Source organism: Pseudophryne corroboree, unplaced genomic scaffold (assembly GCF_028390025.1).
Source record: "Pseudophryne corroboree isolate aPseCor3 unplaced genomic scaffold, aPseCor3.hap2 scaffold_2117, whole genome shotgun sequence".
Taxonomy (NCBI): Eukaryota; Metazoa; Chordata; class Amphibia; order Anura; family Myobatrachidae; genus Pseudophryne; species Pseudophryne corroboree.
In genome coordinates this window covers 57,007-71,785 of record NW_026968761.1, presented here as the reverse complement: position 1 = coordinate 71,785, position 14,779 = coordinate 57,007, and positions in this window count along the sequence as shown.

Sequence of the window (14,779 nt, the reverse complement as noted above, 5' to 3'; positions counted from 1 at the left end):
TGTATAACTGTGTCCTGCCCCGCGTGTGTGTATAACTGTGTCCTGCCCCGCGTGTGTGTATAACTGTGTCCTGCCCCGCGTGTGTGTATAACTGTGTCCTGCCCCGCGTGTGTGTATATATAACTGTGTCCTGCCCCGCGTGTGTGTATATATAACTGTGTCCTGCCCCGCGTGTGTGTATATATAACTGTGTCCTGCCCCGCGTGTGTGTATAACTGTGTCCTGCCCCGCGTGTGTGTATAACTGTGTCCTGCCCCGCGTGTGTGTATAACTGTGTCCTGCCCCGCGTGTGTGTATAACTGTGTCCTGCCCCGCGTGTGTGTATATATAACTGTGTCCTGCCCCGCGTGTGTGTATATATAACTGTGTCCTGCCCCGCGTGTGTGTATAACTGTGTCCTGCCCCGCGTGTGTGTATAACTGTGTCCTGCCCCGCGTGTGTGTATAACTGTGTCCTGCCCCGCGTGTGTGTATAACTGTGTCCTGCCCCGCGTGTGTGTATATATAACTGTGTCCTGCCCCGCGTGTGTGTATATATAACTGTGTCCTGCCCCGCGTGTGTGTATAACTGTGTCCTGCCCCGCGTGTGTGTATAACTGTGTCCTGCCCCGCGTGTGTGTATAACTGTGTCCTGCCCCGCGTGTGTGTATAACTGTGTCCTGCCCCGCGTGTGTGTATATATAACTGTGTCCTGCCCCGCGTGTGTGTATAACTGTGTCCTGCCCCGCGTGTGTGTATTACTGTGTCCTGCCCCGCGTGTGTGTATAACTGTGTCCTGCCCCGCGTGTGTGTATATATAACTGTGTCCTGCCCCGCGTGTGTGTATAACTGTGTCCTGCCCCGCGTGTGTGTATAACTGTGTCCTGCCCCGCGTGTGTGTATAACTGTGTCCTGCCCCGCGTGTGTGTATAAGTGTGTCCTGCCCCGCGTGTGTGTATAAGTGTGTCCTGCCCCGCGTGTGTGTATAACTGTGTCCTGCCCCGCGTGTGTGTATATATAACTGTGTCCTGCCCCGCGTATGTGTATAACTGTGTCCTGCCCCGCGTGTGTGTATAACTGTGTCCTGCCCCGCGTGTGTGTATAACTGTGTCCTGCCCCGCGTGTGTGTATAACTGTGTCCTGCCCCGCGTGTGTGTATATATAACTGTGTCCTGCCCCGCGTGTGTGTATAACTGTGTCCTGCCCCGCGTGTGTGTATAACTGTGTCCTGCCCCGCGTGTGTGTATAACTGTGTCCTGCCCCGCGTGTGTGTATAACTGTGTCCTGCCCCGCGTGTGTGTATAACTGTGTCCTGCCCCGCGTGTGTGTATAACTGTGTCCTGCCCCGCGTGTGTGTATAACTGTGTCCTGCCCCGCGTGTGTGTATAACTGTGTCCTGCCCCGCGTGTGTGTATAACTGTGTCCTGCCCCCGCGTGTGTATATAACTGTGTCCTGCCCCCGCGTGTATATATAACTGTGTCCTGCCCCGCGTGTGTGTATATATAACTGTGTCCTGCCCCGCGTGTGTGTATAACTGTGTCCTGCCCCGCGTGTGTGTATAACTGTGTCCTGCCCCGCGTGTGTCTATAACTGTGTCCTGCCCCCGCGTGTGTATATAACTGTGTCCTGCCCCGCGTGTATATATAACTGTGTCCTGCCCCGCGTGTATATATAACTGTGTCCTGCCCCGCGTGTGTATATAACAGTGTCCTGCCCCGCGTGTGTGTATAACTGTGTCCTGCCCCGCGTGTGTATATAACAGTGTCCTGCCCCGCGTGTGTGTATAACAGTGTCCTGCCCCGCGTGTGTGTATAACTGTCCTGCCCCGCGTGTGTGTATAACTGTGTCCTGCCCCGCGTGTATATATAACTGTGTCCTGCCCCCGCGTGTATATATAACTGTGTCCTGCCCCGCGTGTGTGTATAACTGTGTCCTGCCCCGCGTGTGTGTATAACTGTGTCCTGCCCCGCGTGTGTGTATATATAACTGTGTCCTGCCCCGCGTGTGTGTATATATAACTGTGTCCTGCCCCGCGTGTGTGTATAACTGTGTCCTGCCCCGCGTGTGTGTATAACTGTGTCCTGCCCCGCGTGTGTGTATAACTGTGTCCTGCCCCGCGTGTGTGTATAACTGTGTCCTGCCCCGCGTGTGTGTATATATAACTGTGTCCTGCCCCGCGTGTGTGTATATATAACTGTGTCCTGCCCCGCGTGTGTGTATAACTGTGTCCTGCCCCGCGTGTGTGTATAACTGTGTCCTGCCCCGCGTGTGTGTATAAGTGTGTCCTGCCCCGCGTGTGTGTATAACTGTGTCCTGCCCCGCGTGTGTGTATATATAACTGTGTCCTGCCCCGCGTATGTGTATAACTGTGTCCTGCCCCGCGTGTGTGTATAACTGTGTCCTGCCCCGCGTGTGTGTATAACTGTGTCCTGCCCCGCGTGTGTGTATAACTGTGTCCTGCCCCGCGTGTGTGTATATATAACTGTGTCCTGCCCCGCGTGTGTGTATATATAACTGTGTCCTGCCCCGCGTGTGTGTATAACTGTGTCCTGCCCCGCGTGTGTGTATAACTGTGTCCTGCCCCGCGTGTGTGTATAACTGTGTCCTGCCCCGCGTGTGTGTATAACTGTGTCCTGCCCCGCGTGTGTGTATATATAACTGTGTCCTGCCCCGCGTGTGTGTATATATAACTGTGTCCTGCCCCGCGTGTGTGTATAACTGTGTCCTGCCCCGCGTGTGTGTATAACTGTGTCCTGCCCCGCGTGTGTGTATAACTGTGTCCTGCCCCGCGTGTGTGTATAACTGTGTCCTGCCCCGCGTGTGTGTATAACTGTGTCCTGCCCCGCGTGTGTGTATAACTGTGTCCTGCCCCGCGTGTGTGTATAACTGTGTCCTGCCCCGCGTGTGTGTATAACTGTGTCCTGCCCCCGCGTGTGTATATAACTGTGTCCTGCCCCCGCGTGTATATATAACTGTGTCCTGCCCCGCGTGTGTGTATATATAACTGTGTCCTGCCCCGCGTGTGTGTATAACTGTGTCCTGCCCCGCGTGTGTGTATAACTGTGTCCTGCCCCGCGTGTGTGTATAACTGTGTCCTGCCCCCGCGTGTGTATATAACTGTGTCCTGCCCCGCGTGTATATATAACTGTGTCCTGCCCCGCGTGTATATATAACTGTGTCCTGCCCCGCGTGTGTATATAACAGTGTCCTGCCCCGCGTGTGTGTATAACTGTGTCCTGCCCCGCGTGTGTATATAACAGTGTCCTGCCCCGCGTGTGTGTATAACTGTGTCCTGCCCCGCGTGTGTGTATAACTGTGTCCTGCCCCGCGTGTATATATAACTGTGTCCTGCCCCGCGTGTATATATAACTGTGTCCTGCCCCGCGTGTGTATATAACAGTGTCCTGCCCCGCGTGTGTGTATAACTGTGTCCTGCCCCGCGTGTGTATATAACTGTGTCCTGCCCCGCGTGTGTATATAACAGTGTCCTGCCCCGCGTGTGTGTATAACTGTGTCCTGCCCCGCGTGTGTGTATAACTGTGTCCTGCCCCGCGTGTATATATAACTGTGTCCTGCCCCCGCGTGTATATATAACTGTGTCCTGCCCCGCGTGTATGTATAACAGTGTCCTGCCCCGCGTGTGTGTATAACTGTGTCCTGCCCCGCGTGTGTGTATAACTGTGTCCTGCCCCGCGTGTGTGTATAACTGTGTCCTGCCCCGCGTGTGTGTATAACAGTGTCCTGCCCCGCGTGTGTGTATAACAGTGTCCTGCCCCGCGTGTGTGTATAACTGTGTCCTGCCCCGCGTGTGTGTATAACTGTGTCCTGCCCCGCGTGTGTGTATAACTGTGTCCTGCCCCGCGTGTGTGTATAACTGTGTCCTGCCCCGCGTGTGTGTATAACTGTGTACTGCCCCGCGTGTGTGTATAACTGTGTCCTGCCCCGCGTGTGTGTATAACTGTGTCCTGCCCCGCGTGTGTGTATCACTGTGTCCTGCCCCCGCGTGTGTGTATCACTGTGTCCTGCCCCCGCGTGTGTGTATCACTGTGTCCTGCCCCCGCGTGTGTATATAACTGTGTCCTGCCCCCGCGTGTGTATATAACTGTGTCCTGCCCCGCGTGTGTATATAACAGTGTCCTGCCCCGCGTGTGTATATAACAGTGTCCTGCCCCGCGTGTGTATATAACAGTGTCCTGCCCCGCGTGTGTATATAACAGTGTCCTGCCCCGCGTGTGTATATAACAGTGTCCTGCCCCGCGTGTGTATATAACAGTGTCCTGCCCCGCGTGTGTATATAACAGTGTCCTGCCCCGCGTGTGTATATAACAGTGTCCTGCCCCGCGTGTGTGTATAACAGTGTCCTGCCCCGCGTGTGTATATAACTGTGTCCTGCCCCGCGTGTGTATAACTGTGTCCTGCCCCGCGTGTGTATATAACTGTGTCCTGCCCCGCGTGTGTATAACTGTGTCCTGCCCCGCGTGTGTATATAACTGTGTCCTGCCCCGCGTGTGTGTATAACTGTGTCCTGCCCCGCGTGTGTGTATAACTGTGTCCTGCCCCGCGTGTATATATAACTGTGTCCTGCCCCGCGTGTGTATATAACTGTGTCCTGCCCCCGCGTGTATATATAACTGTGTCCTGCCCCGCGTGTATATATAACTGTGTCCTGCCCCGCGTGTGTATATAACTGTGTCCTGCCCCGCGTGTATATATAACTGTGTCCTGCCCCGCGTGTGTGTATAACTGTGTCCTGCCCCGCGTGTGTGTATAACTGTGTCCTGCCCCGCGTGTGTGTATAACTGTGTCCTGCCCCGCGTGTGTGTATAACTGTGTCCTGCCCCGCGTGTGTGTATAACTGTGTCCTGCCCCGCGTGTGTGTATAACTGTGTCCTGCCCCGCGTGTGTGTATAACTGTGTCCTGCCCCGCGTGTGTGTATAACTGTGTCCTGCCCCGCGTGTGTATATAACTGTGTCCTGCCCCGCGTGTGTATATAACTGTGTCCTGCCCCGCGTGTGTGTATCACTGTGTCCTGCCCCCGCGTGTGTGTATCACTGTGTCCTGCCCCCGCGTGTGTGTATCACTATGTCCTGCCCCCGCGTGTGTATATAACTGTGTCCTGCCCCCGCGTGTGTATATAACTGTGTCCTGCCCCGCGTGTGTATATAACTGTGTCCTGCCCCCGCGTGTATATATAACTGTGTCCTGCCCCGCGTGTATATATAACTGTGTCCTGCCCCGCGTGTGTATATAACTGTGTCCTGCCCCGCGTGTGTATAACTGTGTCCTGCCCCGCGTGTGTATATAACTGTGTCCTGCCCCGCGTGTGTATAACTGTGTCCTGCCCCGCGTGTGTATATAACTGTGTCCTGCCCCGCGTGTGTGTATAACTGTGTCCTGCCCCGCGTGTGTGTATAACTGTGTCCTGCCCCGCGTGTATATATAACTGTGTCCTGCCCCGCGTGTGTATATAACTGTGTCCTGCCCCCGCGTGTATATATAACTGTGTCCTGCCCCGCGTGTATATATATCTGTGTCCTGCCCCGCGTGTGTATATAACTGTGTCCTGCCCCCGCGTGTGTATATAACTGTGTCCTGCCCCACGTGTATATATAACTGTGCCCTGCCCCGCGTGTGTATATAACTGTGTCCTGCCCCCGCGCGTATATATAACTGTGCCCTGCCCCCGCGTGTATATATAACTGTGTCCTGCCCCCGCGTGTATATATAACTGTGTCCTGCCCCGCGTGTATATATAACTGTCCTGCCCCGCGTGTATATATAACTGTGTCCTGCCCCGCGTGTATATATAACTGTGTCCTGCCCCGCGTGTATATATAACTGTGTCCTGCCCCCGCGTGTATATATAACTGTGTCCTGCCCCGCGTGTATATATAACTGTGTCCTGCCCCGCGTGTGTGTATATATAACTGTGTCCTGCCCCGCGTGTATATATAACTGTGTCCTGCCCCCGCGTGTATATATAACTGTGTCCTGCCCCGCGTGTATATATAACTGTGTCCTGCCCCGCGTGTATATATAACTGTGTCCTGCCCCGCGTGTATATATAACTGTGTCCTGCCCCGCGTGTATATATAACTGTGTCCTGCCCCGCGTGTATATATAACTGTGTCCTGCCCCCGCGTGTATATATAACTGTGTCCTGCCCCGCGTGTATATATAACTGTGTCCTGCCCCGCGTGTGTGTATATATAACTGTGTCCTGCCCCGCGTGTATATATAACTGTGTCCTGCCCCCGCGTGTATATATAACTGTGTCCTGCCCCGCGTGTATATATATATATAACTGTGTCCTGCCCCGCGTGTGTATATATAACTGTGTCCTGCCCCCGCGTGTATATATAACTGTGTCCTGCCCCCGCGTGTGTATATAACTGTGTCCGGCCCCGCGTGTATATATATATAACTGTGTCCTGCCCCGCGTGTATATATAACTGTGTCCTGCCCCGCGTGTATATATAACTGTGTCCTGCCCCGCGTGTGTATATATAACTGTGTCCTGCCCCCGCGTGTATATATAACTGTGTCCTGCCCCGCGTGTATATATAACTGTGTCCTGCCCCCGCGTGTATATATAACTGTGTCCTGCCCCGCGTGTATATATAACTGTGTCCTGCCCCCGCGTGTGTGTATATAACTGTGTCCTGCCCCCGCGTGTATATATAACTGTGTCCTGCCCCGCGTGTATATATAACAGTGTCCTGCCCCGCGTGTATATATAACTGTGTCCTGCCCCGCGTGTATATATAACTGTGTCCTGCCCCGCGTGTATATATAACTGTGTCCTGCCCCCGCGTGTGTATATAACAGTGTCCTGCCCCCGCGTGTGTATATAACAGTGTCCTGCCCCGCGTGTATATATAACTGTGTCCTGCCCCGCGTGTATATATAACTGTGTCCTGCCCCCGCGTGTATATATAACTGTGTCCTGCCCCGCGTGTATATATAACTGTGTCCTGCCCCGCGTCTATATATAACTGTGTCCTGCCCCGCGTGTATATATAACTGTGTCCTGCCCCGCGTGTGTATATAACTGTGTCCTGCCCCGCGTGTGTGTATAACTGTGTCCTGCCCCGCGTGTATGTATAACTGTGTCCTGCCCCCGCGTGTGTATATAACTGTGTCCTGCCCCCGCGTGTGTATATAACTGTGTCCTGCCCCCGCGTGTATATATAACTGTGTCCTGCCCCGCGTGTATATATAACTGTGTCCTGCCCCCGCGTGTGTATATAACTGTGTCCTGCCCCGCGTGTATATATAACTGTGTCCTGCCCCGCGTGTATATATAACTGTGTCCTGCCCCGCGTGTGTGTATAACTGTGTCCTGCCCCGCGTGTGTATATAACAGTGTCCTGCCCCGCGTGTATATATAACTGTGTCCTGCCCCGCGTGTGTGTATAACTGTGTCCTGCCCCGCGTGTGTGTATAACTGTGTCCTGCCCCGCGTGTGTGTATAACTGTGTCCTGCCCCGCGTGTGTGTATAACTGTGTCCTGCCCCGCGTGTGTGTATAACTGTGTCCTGCCCCGCGTGTGTATATAACTGTGTCCTGCCCCGCGTGTGTGTATAACTGTGTCCTGCCCCGCGTGTGTGTATCACTGTGTCCTGCCCCCGCGTGTGTGTATCACTGTGTCCTGCCCCCGCGTGTGTGTATCACTGTGTCCTGCCCCCGCGTGTGTGTATCACTGTGTCCTGCCCCCGCGTGTATATATAACTGTGTCCTGCCCCGCGTGTATATATATATAACTGTGTCCTGCCCCGCGTGTATATATAACTGTGTCCGGCCCCGCGTGTATATATAACTGTGTCCTGCCCCGCGTGTATATATAACTGTGTCCTGCCCCGCGTGTATATATAACAGTGTCCTGCCCCCGCGTGTATATATAACTGTGTCCTGCCCCGCGTGTATATATAACAGTGTCCTGCCCCGCGTGTATATATAACAGTGTCCTGCCCCGCGTGTATATATAACTGTGTCCTGCCCCGCGTCTATATATAACTGTGTCCTGCCCCGCGTGTATATATAACAGTGTCCTGCCCCGCGTGTATATATAACTGTGTCCTGCCCCGCGTGTATATATAACTGTGTCCTGCCCCGCGTGTATATATAACTGTGTCCTGCCCCGCGTGTATATATAACTGTGTCCTGCCCCGCGTGTATATATAACTGTGTCCTGCCCCGCGTGTATATATAACTGTGTCCTGCCCCGCGTGTATATATAACTGTGTCCTGCCCCGCGTGTATATATAACTGTGTCCTGCCCCGCGTGTATATATAACTGTGTCCTGCCCCGCGTGTGTATATATAACTGTGTCCTGCCCCGCGTGTATATATAACTGTGTCCTGCCCCGCGTGTATATATAACTGTGTCCTGCCCCGCGTGTATATATAACTGTGTCCTGCCCCGCGTGTATATATAACTGTGTCCTGCCCCGCGTGTATATATAACTGTGTCCTGCCCCGCGTGTGTATATATAACTGTGTCCTGCCCCGCGTGTATATATAACTGTGTCCTGCCCCGCGTGTGTATTTAACTGTGTCCTGCCCCGCGTGTGTATATAACTGTGTCCTGCCCCGCGTGTGTATATAACTGTGTCCTGCCCCCGCGTGTGTATATATAACTGTGTCCTGCCCCGCGTGTATATATAACTGTGTCCTGCCCCGCGTGTATATATAACTGTGTCCTGCCCCGCGTGTATATATAACAGTGTCCTGCCCCGCGTGTATATATAACTGTGTCCTGCCCCGCGTGTATATATAACTGTGTCCTGCCCCCGCGTGTATATATAACTGTGTCCTGCCCCGCGTGTATATATAACAGTGTCCTGCCCCGCGTGTATATATAACAGTGTCCTGCCCCGCGTGTATATATAACAGTGTCCTGCCCCGCGTGTATATATAACTGTGTCCTGCCCCGCGTGTATATATAACTGTGTCCTGCCCCGCGTGTATATATAACTGTGTCCTGCCCCGCGTGTATATATAACTGTGTCCTGCCCCGCGTGTGTATAACTGTGTCCTGCCCCGCGTGTGTATAACTGTGTCCTGCCCCGCGTGTATATATAACTGTGTCCTGCCCCGCGTGTATATATAACTGTGTCCTGCCCCCGCGTGTATATATAACTGTGTCCTGCCCCGCGTGTATATATAACTGTGTCCTGCCCCGCGTGTATATATAACTGTGTCCTGCCCCGCGTGTATATATAACTGTGTCCTGCCCCGCGTGTATATATAACTGTGTCCTGCCCCGCGTGTGTATAACTGTGTCCTGCCCCGCGTGTGTATAACTGTGTCCTGCCCCGCGTGTGTATAACTGTGTCCTGCCCCGCGTGTGTATAACTGTGTCCTGCCCCGCGTGTGTATAACTGTGTCCTGCCCCGCGTGTGTATAACTGTGTCCTGCCCCGCGTGTGTGTATAACTGTGTCCTGCCCCGCGTGTGTATATAACTGTGTCCTGCCCCGCGTGTGTATATAACTGTGTCCTGCCCCGCGTGTGTATATAACAGTGTCCTGCCCCGCGTGTGTATATAACAGTGTCCTGCCCCGCGTGTGTATATAACAGTGTCCTGCCCCGCGTGTGTATATAACAGTGTCCTGCCCCGCGTGTGTATATAACAGTGTCCTGCCCCGCGTGTGTATATAACAGTGTCCTGCCCCGCGTGTGTATATAACAGTGTCCTGCCCCGCGTGTGTATATAACAGTGTCCTGCCCCGCGTGTGTATATAACAGTGTCCTGCCCCGCGTGTGTATATAACAGTGTCCTGCCCCGCGTGTGTGTATATAACAGTGTCCTGCCCCGCGTGTGTGTATAACAGTGTCCTGCCCCGCGTGTGTGTATAACAGTGTCCTGCCCCGCGTGTGTGTATAACAGTGTCCTGCCCCGCGTGTGTGTATAACAGTGTCCTGCCCCGCGTGTGTGTATAACAGTGTCCTGCCCCGCGTGTGTGTATAACAGTGTCCTGCCCCGCGTGTGTGTATAACAGTGTCCTGCCCCGCGTGTGTGTATAACAGTGTCCTGCCCCGCGTGTGTGTATAACTGTGTCCTGCCCCGCGTGTGTGTATAACTGTGTCCTGCCCCGCGTGTGTGTATAACTGTGTCCTGCCCCCGCGTGTATGTATAACTGTCCTGCCCCCGCGTGTATGTATAACTGTCCTGCCCCCGCGTGTATATATAACTGTGTCCTGCCCCGCGTGTGTATAACTGTGTCCTGCCCCGCGTGTGTATAACTGTGTCCTGCCCCGCGTGTGTATAACTGTGTCCTGCCCCGCGTGTGTATAACTGTGTCCTGCCCCGCGTGTGTATAACTGTGTCCTGCCCCGCGTGTGTATAACTGTGTCCTGCCCCGCGTGTGTATACAACAGTGTCCTGCCCCGCGTGTGTATATAACAGTGTCCTGCCCCGCGTGTGTATATAACAGTGTCCTGCCCCGCGTGTGTATATAACAGTGTCCTGCCCCGCGTGTGTATATAAGTGTCCTGCCCCCGCGTGTGTGTATAACTGTGTCCTGCCCCCGCGTGTGTGTATAACTGTGTCCTGCCCCGCGTGTGTATGTCACAGTGTCCTGCCCCCGCGTGTGTATGTCACAGTGTCCTGCCCCCGCGTGTGTATGTCACAGTGTCCTGCCCCCGCGTGTGTATGTCAGTGTCCTGCCCCCGCGTGTGTATGTCACAGTGTCCTGCCCCCGCGTGTGTATGTCACAGTGTCCTGCCCCCGCGTGTGTATGTCACAGTGTCCTGCCCCCGCGTGTGTATGTAACAGTGTCCTGCCCCCGAGTGTGTATGTAACAGTGTCCTGCCCTTGCGTGTGTATGTAACAGTGTCCTGCCCTCGCGTGTGTATATAAGTGTCCTGCCCTCGCGTGTGTATATAAGTGTCCTGCCCCCGCGTGTGTATATAACAGTGTCCTGCCCCCGCGTGTTTATATATCCGTGTCCTGCCCCCGTGTGTGTATATAACTGTTTCCTGCCACCGTGTATATGACTGTGTCCTGCCCGCTCGTGTGTATATGACTGTGTCCTGCCCGCGTGTATATAACTCTGTCCTGCCCCCGTGTATATAACTGTGTCCTGCCCCCGCGTGTGTATATGACTGTGTCCTGCCCCGCGTGTGTATATAACTGTGTCCTGCCCGCGTGTGTATATGACTGTGTCCTGCCCGCGTGTGTATATGACTGTGTCCTGCCCCCGCGTGTGTATATAACTGTGTCCTGCCCCCGCGTGTGTATATAACTGTGTCCTGCCCCCGCGTGTATATAACTGTGTCCTGCCCCCGCGTGTATATAACTGTGTCCTGCCCCCGCGTGTATATAACTGTGTCCTGCCCCCGCGTGTGTATATAACTGTGACCTGCGTGCGTGTGTATATAACTGTGTCCTGCCCCCGCGTGCGTGTGTATATAACTGTGTCCTGCCCCCGCGTGCGTGTGTATATAACTGTGTCCTGCCCCCGGGCGCGTGTGTATATAACTGTGTCCTGCCCCCGCGCGTGTGTGTATATAACTGTGTCCTGCCCCCGCGTGTGTATATAACTGTGTCCTGCCCCCGCGCGTGTGTGTATATAACTGTGTCCTGCCCCCGCGCGCGCTTGTGTATATAACTGTGTCCTGCCCCCGCGCGCGCGTGTGTATATAACTGTGTCCTGCCCCCGCGCGCGCGTGTGTATATAACTGTGTCCTGCCCCCGCGCGCGCGTGTGTATATAACTGTGTCCTGCCCCCGCGCGTGTGTATACAACTGTGTCCTGCCCCCGCGCGCGCACAACTGTGTCCTGCCCCCGCGCGCGCGCACAACTGTGTCCTGCCCCCGCGCGCGCGCACAACTGTGTCCTGCCCCCGCGCGCGCGCACAACTGTGTCCTGCCCCCGCGCGCGCGCACAACTGTGTTCTGCCCCCGCGCGCGCACAACTGTGTCCTGCCCCCGCGCGCGCGCACAACTGTGTCCTGCCCCCGCGCGCGCGTGCACAACTGTGTCCTGAGATGGTGCCGGCCTATCTGTATATGAATAGCAGTCTCACTATGGGTTTCGCAGATACCGTAGATGGTGCAGGCCTATCTGTATATGAATAGCAGTCTCACTATGGGTTTCGCAGATACCGTAGATGGTGCCGGCCTATCTGTATATGAATAGCAGTCTCACTACGGGTTCCGCAGCAGCGGGACTAAGGGGTGTGTGCACAGCGTTCGTCCCTATATTACACCTAGGGCTGCTCCAAATCCCATTAACATTCCTTGGGCATGTACGGAGTGCTGGGGTGGAATTTCACTTATGACTCATGCGAATTGGATGTCCAGCCGTTACTCCCCCCATATCTTCTGCCTCCTCCTTACTGAGCAACGCTGGCCGCCTCCTGTATCACATCCCCCGTTTCGTAGGCTGCGACTCTTTCCTCTTGTACTGCGTAGGACCACCCACCTGATGGGCACGTCTTTCACTGTCCGCCACCGCTGCTTATGTATAATGGGACACCCAGTGACCCTAGAGGAGCTGTCACTTTCTGTCGCTAACTAGCGGTACGCTGGTACGCTCGGTCGGTGCAGCACGACCAAATCTCCTGTCTCCATGGTCAGGTCACTCCCCGTTTCTTCTGCTGAGCTGCCCCTGCTCGTAGTCAGGCCGCCGTTACACCACCAGTTCAGGCCAGGCTCAGGGACTCAGGACCTCACCCGCTACCACCCGTTCTCCGCTCTCTGCACCACACAGCCTCTAAACTCCGTTTACCGGTCAGTCCTTTTTCCAGTTAATGGTCTCTCTCCTCGGACGCTGTATCTTCCTCCACCAGCACGCGAACACCACTTTGTCCTGGCGCGGGGGCTTCTAGAAGAATTTTCTCCAGTCCCCTCGTGCCCATCTAGTCCCACTGTCCCGCTGATCCCATAGTACAGGGTGCATTGAAATAGGATCACCCTCAAGGGCATATAACTACCATATAAATTTCATTTATTTACACTCGTACAAATCATAGCATCATACTAGGGAGCTACACTTATAGCTATAGTAATAATACAGGGACATGACTGGGGAGGTGAGGGGATCTGGGAGTGTCACAGTGACATCACTTATATCTATAGTAATAATACGGGGACATGACTGGGGCGGTGAGGGGATCTGGGAGCGTCACAGTGACATCACTTATATCTATAGTAATACAGGGACATGACTGGGGAGGTGAGGGGATGCGGGAGCATCACAGTGACATCACTTATATCTATAGTGATAATACAGGTACATGACTGGGGAGGTGAGGGGATCTGGGAGTGTCACTGTGACATCACTTATATCTATAGTGATAATACAGGGACATGACTGGGGAGGTGAGGGTATCTGGCAGTATTTATAGTGATATTGATGCCTTCCCCATTTTGCAGGATTGCACAGTAGTGAAGAAGACATCCAATGAGTGTGAGACACCCAGCAGCCGTCCCTGTTTGTCAGAAGGACTAAGCAGAACCCAGAGCCCCATTACGGTGCCTCCACCTCACTCACTGATACATGAGAGACACAGTGACCAGAAGATCCTGGAACTCACCAACAAGATCATTCAGCTGCTGACTGGAGAGGTGAATGCTGGGAATGGGACATTATACAGTAACACCAGGGCATGTGTCTGGGTGATGACTAGAGAGGTGACTGCCGGGAATGGGGCATTACACAGTAACGCCAGGGCACGTGTCTGGGTGATGACTGGAGAGGTGACTGCTGGGAATGGGACATTATACAGTAACACCAGGGGATGTGTCTGGGTGATGACTGGATAGGTGACTGCTGGGTATGGAACATTATACAGTAACACCAGGGGGTGTGTCTGGGTGATGACTGGAAAGGTGACTGCTGGTAATGGGGCATTATACAGTAACACCAGGGGACGTGTCTGGGCGTTGACTGGAGAGGTGACTGCTGGGAATGGAACATTATACAGTAACACCAGGGGATGTGTCTGGGTGATGACTGGAGAGGTGACTGCTGGGAATGGGGCATTATACAGTAACACCGGGGGACATGTCTGCTTGATGACTGGAGAGGTGACTTCTTGGAATTGGATATTATACAGGAACACCAGGGGACATGTCTGGGCGTTGACTGGAGAGGTGACTGCTGGGAATGGGACATTATACAGTAACACCAGGGGATGTGTCTGAGTGATGACTGGAGAGGTGACTGCTGGGAATGGGGCATTATACAGTAACACCAGGGGATGTGTCTGGGTGATGACTGGAGAGGTGACTGCTGGGAATGGGACATTATACAGTAACACCAGGGGATGTGTCTGGGTGATGACTGGAGAGGTGACTGCTGGGAATGGGACATTATACAGTAACACCAGGGGACGTGTCTGGATGATGACTAGAGAGGTGACTGCTGGGAATGAGACATTATACAGTAACACCAGGGGATGTGTCTGGGTGATGACTGTATCACTGTGTGTGTCAGGTTCCTATAAGGTGTCAGGATGTCACTGTCTATGTCTCCATGCAGGAGGGGGAGTATATAGAGGAACACAGGGGTCAGTACAAGGACGTGATGATGGAGAATCACCGGCCCCTCACATCACTGGGTAAGAGGAGACTGTCATGTATTGTACAGGGGAGAACAGGTATGGGGCCCCCTATATACACACATCATCTGATAATCACATATATACACTGTACTCAGTCACTGTGTGTCTCCTACAGATGGACCCAGTAACAGAGATACCCCAGAGAGATGTCCCCGTCCTCTGTATTCCCAGGATTGTACAGAGGAGAATCACAGGATCCCACAGGAGGATCAGGTAGGTGGGATTTAGG